The sequence below is a fragment of the Adiantum capillus-veneris genome, chromosome 12 (genome assembly GCF_014529385.1).
Source record: "Adiantum capillus-veneris isolate H3 chromosome 12, ASM1452938v2, whole genome shotgun sequence".
Taxonomy (NCBI): domain Eukaryota; kingdom Viridiplantae; phylum Streptophyta; class Polypodiopsida; order Polypodiales; family Pteridaceae; genus Adiantum; species Adiantum capillus-veneris.
In genome coordinates, this window is record NC_140942.1 from 129,690,138 (window position 1) to 129,695,411 (window position 5,274).

Sequence of the window (5,274 nt, forward strand, 5' to 3'; positions counted from 1 at the left end):
TTTGAAAATTTTGAAATTTTAGGGTTTTTGCAAATACGTATTTGTGGACCCACCACTCCCCCCCCCCTTTTTTCCCGCTCCCTCTTTTACCCATCCACCTCCCTCTAGGATACAAAGCAATACATGAGTGGACAACCCTATTATTCTCTCTACTTTCTTAGGTTCTAGACTTATATACATTGCTCTCTTCCTATTGGCGGGAGCCTAATTAACCTTAATCCTATATGGCCCAAGGAGAGTCCACATTTTTCCTAATGGTAGAGCAAGAGCAAATAGCAAGAGGGCTCGCTCAAGAGAGAGAGGGGGGCTGATTTTTGCAAGGCATTATCACACACACACTCACACAATCTCATGTGTGAAGAAAAGAAGACTCTCTCTCCTTCTCAAGCTTGTGGATGACATCTATGTACAGTTCATGATCTCTATTGTGGTAATGAGATTGTTGCATGATGCATTTTATGTTGTGGGCTATATAAGCTCACTTTGTATGGCAACTGTGGCAAAATTTTGCAAATTCATTTATGGATTCTAAGGCTATTTCAGATGCAAATTTTTTTGGCATGCATGTTTTGGGCATCTGAATCTTGCCATTTTGCTGCATCTACAAAAATTTGATATGGTTGCTTCTTTGCTGCCTCTTGAAGCACAGGTCAAACATGTTTATAAAGGCTGTATTTTGGGTAAGATGTGGCATTTTAAGTTTCAAAATGATGGCTCACTTAGGGCTACATGCAGGTCACAACTTGTGCATAGTGATGTTTGTGGGCCCATGCAAACTCCATCCTTGGGCAATTACCTTTACTTCATGACTTTTATTAATGATGACTCTAGGCATGCATGGGTATATCCACTTAAACTTAAGGCCAAAGTATTTATGTGCTTCAAGAAATTTTTGACTATAGCTAAAAATGTCTTTAAATGTCTCTAAATATACTATGTGCACCCTCTGTTTTGATCGAGAGGGGGAGTATATGTCTCATGAATTTAATGCATTTCTGGCTAGTCGTGGGATGAAACACCAATGTATAGTGCTGCATACACCTCAACAAAATGGTGTTGCTAAAAGGATGAACATGTCGCTTACGGAGATGGCAAGATGTATGATCACGAGTCAAGCTTTGCCACATTTGTTTTGGCTTGAGGCCATCATGTGTGCTACTTATGTACTCAACTGTGTCCTACAAAATCTTTGCAGTCTATGCCTTCATATGAAGCGTGGCATGATAGAAAGCCATCTATTGATTGCATGCACATTTTTGGGTGTTTTGCTTATACTTTGGTGCCACAAACACATCACAAAAAATTGGACAATAAGGTTGTCAAACACATTTTTGTTGGTTATAGTGCTGAAAGAAAAGGTTATAGGTTGTACCATCCACAAACAAAGTGTATCTTGGTTTCACGATATTTTCTATTTGTGAAAGATTCTATTTAGTCCTTGTTGTCATGTGCTAGAGATAATAATGTAAGCTCAAAGGACATTTATGACAGTTTATTGCCTCTTTTGAATGGTAGATGTTCGAATGTAGATTCCAATGAGGCAAATGTACAGCCTAAGGGGGTTTTTGAAAATGTTACAAAATCAGACAATTTCTGATGCAGATGTACATGATGTACTTGATAAGCAAAGGACTTAGAATGAGCAGGCTAGAGGTATGCCAACATGGCTGGTGCATACTTTGCGTGACATCAAATTGGATGCACCTTTTTCTAGTCGTACTTGTTCAGGTTCTTGCCATGGATCTTATGCATCATATTGCTATGCTTTGGCTATTTCCAGTTTATGTGATGTTGAGGAACCTTTGTCTTTTGATGAAGCACAAAACTAAAAAACTTGAATGGCTACCTCATGCAACGAGAATATGATGCACTTATAGAAAATGACACATGACTTATGTGATTTTCCTCCCTTCAAAGGAAGATTTACAATACGAAGAAAAGGAGGCAAGAGATTTGGCTACGAAGATATACAACAAAAGGCTTGATGATGAAATAGGGTCAAGCAAGATGAGTGAAAGGAGTTCAATCTGAAAATTGAGAAGGATCCAAAGATAATCAAGGTGAGTGTTCGTGTAGATGGACAATTTTTCATGATGTGCTCAAGTTGTTGGATGGAAAGTTATTCGATAGTTATAATTTTAAAGAGGATGTTTTGTTGGAGCTGGTGCCAAATTGTTTCATCAAGGCCAACTTTCTGCCTACACTTTATCTTTGGGGGAGAGGATTTTGCATCAAATTTTGGTTCCATAAGTTTATTTTGATGATTTGATTTGGATGTATTTGTATTTGAGAGGTTCCCTACCTTGGTGTGTTGTCAAAAAGTGGAGCAAAATGATATGGGATTGCACATGTAAGGTAGCAAAACATTTAAATTTTGAAGGGATATCAAACCAAGGACATGTTGTTGCAAAGGATAGTGGAATGGCTATCAAAATATTTGCATTTGTGCTAGAGTTCATCAGCATGCAATAGATTCAGGTAGAGACTCAGATGCAACAAGTAGCAAATTCTAGTGTATTTAAAGTTTTGCTATAGGAACAAATTTAGTTAATGGATAGTATGAAATCAAAGATAAAATCTATGGAAGAGAAGCATAAACAAGAGCTGCAAAAAATTATGACACAACATAAAGGTGAAGTGTCAAAATTTAAAATGTCACTTGGCATACTTTGACACATGTCTCTAACACATCACATTGCCATTTAAAGAGCAGAGAGAGGGCTTGTACACTGATGATTAGTGGGAGGAGCTTGACGCTCGTGCCACGAAAACTACTATATATTCTTCATGATTCTGAACAAGTCCAATGCTAAAGAACTTTGGGAGTATTTATGCTCAGCATGGGATGGCAAGAGCGCATCAAAGAAAGTATTTCTAATGAAAAATCCTATGTGTCTTAACATGAAAGAAGGTAGCAGTGTCATTTCAAAATTGAACAAGATGAAACGTGTGTTTACTCATTTGACATAAGAGAGACTTAATTTTGATGACAAAATAAAATCCATTTTCTTGCTATTTCATTTCCCACATCATGGAATACTTTTAACACTACCATTTTTAACTCCATCTCTAAGGACAAGATTGTTTTTAGTAGTGCTACTAGTGCTTTGCTTATGGAATGATTTCAACGTTAGTATCTTGACACTAGTGGGCAAGGTGATGCGTATATGACAAGTAAAAGTATCAATAGGAGCAATCAAAGGTAGAGAAGCCATAGTTCTAGTTGCGATTGTTCTCAAGATTGAAAGAGTGCACATAGAAAGAGACATCAATGTGACATAAGGAACATTAAATGTTACCATTGTCACAAGAAAGAACATATAAAAAATAATTTCTATTTGTTGCAAAGAGAGAAGTATAAAACCATTTTTGTATGATGTACACCTCCCAAGAGCAGCGTGAAGATAGAAAACTCAATGTCATTGAGTTTCCACATGCTGATGTTGTTTCTGATGTGCGATAGCCATCAAATGCTTTAGTATTCACTTTTGATTTGAGTCTAGAGGCATTTTTAGCTCTTGTAAATGTTATGTGTAGAAGTGGATTATCAACTTAGGTGCCAATTTTCATGTTACTCCTCACAAGGACTGGTTCTCTAATTATGTTTCCACACATGGTTCAATCAAGCAAGGTGATTCTCATCAGCTTGAGATATGTGGCATTTGAGATAGCAAGTTGTGTATGTTCAATGGTATTGAGTTCATGTTGCGAGGTGTTAGAGACATGTGCCAAAGATAACTAAGAGCTTGGTTTCATTAGGAGATCTTGATGATCTTGGATATACTACAATGTTTTGAAATGGCTCCTAGACTATTAGGAAAGGTAACTTGATCATGCTCAAAGGCTGAAAGGCTAGTTCATTATATTTCTTATATTTCTCTTCTATAAAAAAGAATTTTATCTATGTAATTGAGCTGCCTTCTATTGAGTTGTGGCATAGATGGCTTTGTCATATGAGTAAAAAGAGAATGAAGCAGTTATAGTGTATTAGCTATATCCCTATGTTAACCTATTTTGATTTTAGTTTGTGTGAGCATTGTGTATACATAAAATAGACTAGGCTTACATCATTTCCATTGGATAGGAAGTCAAGAAATTCTATCTTCCTATTCAATAGACTTACTAAACCAAGTATATAGGAAATCCTATAGACTTGGTTTATACGATCTATGTGGGCCTACTCTACATAAGTATCTTTTGGGGGGGGGGGGGGGGGGGGGGGGGGGGGGGGATTATATTTCCTTTCATAGATAACTCTACTCAAAAGGTGTGGGTCTACCTCTTGAAGAGGAAAGAAGAATCATTTAGTGTCTTTCAAAAGCTCCTAGCAATGGAAGAAAACTAGTTAATCAAGAAGACTTGTGTACTGACAATGGGGGAGAGTACGTCTCCACTTAGTTTACGAACTTCTTAAGCAAACAAGGCATTAGGAGTTAGTTTACTATGTCATACACACTTTCTCAAAATGGAGTTATTGAGAACATAAATGGTAATATCCAGAGTGCATGAATAGAACTATTCAAGAGAGGTTCACTTCCTTGCTATCTATGGAAAACGTACCTCAAGAGCTTTGGGTGGCCTACTACATCATTGAACTACAAGATTTTGTAGGAGATGTGGATAAGCAAGAAGTCTAGTCATGACAAAATATGTGTGCTTGTGTGAGGCATTCTCACATGTGCCTAATAAAGAGCTTAGAAAGAAGCTAGACCCCAAGTCACAAAAATGTATCTGCGAGCATCTGCCTTGGCTACAATGTAAATGGAGATATAGGGCTATATCTTTGGCACCCCAAACCTTGGAGAGTTATTTGTAGCTCAAAAATGATCTTTAATGATTCATCAAAGATGCACAATAGCCTGTGAAATAGGTTGAGTATTGCATAGTGAGATTTGAGGGCGTAGCCACAAGTCCAATTATGCAAAAAACTCAATCTACTAGCATGTACCTACACTAGTAGTGCTCTATAGAGAGCTAAGGATGCTCTTGAGAGAGTGAAATCCTTGTGTGTGCATGTATACATGTGTGCACAGTGCATTGTGGAAGAGGAAAGAGGAGAAGAGAGTGCACTATGTGGGTAGATCAAACCTCCAAGAAGTAAGGAACTCCTTATTCTGAGCTTATTCTTTGGTATATGAAGAATAAGGCTAATGTGGTCAGTGGGTAGTCAGACACCAGATGTCCAGCATTGGGTAAAGGCATAATGTCTTTACCCCAAAAACCTCTCACTAAAAGGAAAATGTGCCAATGAGTGGGTGCTACTAGCTAAACTAC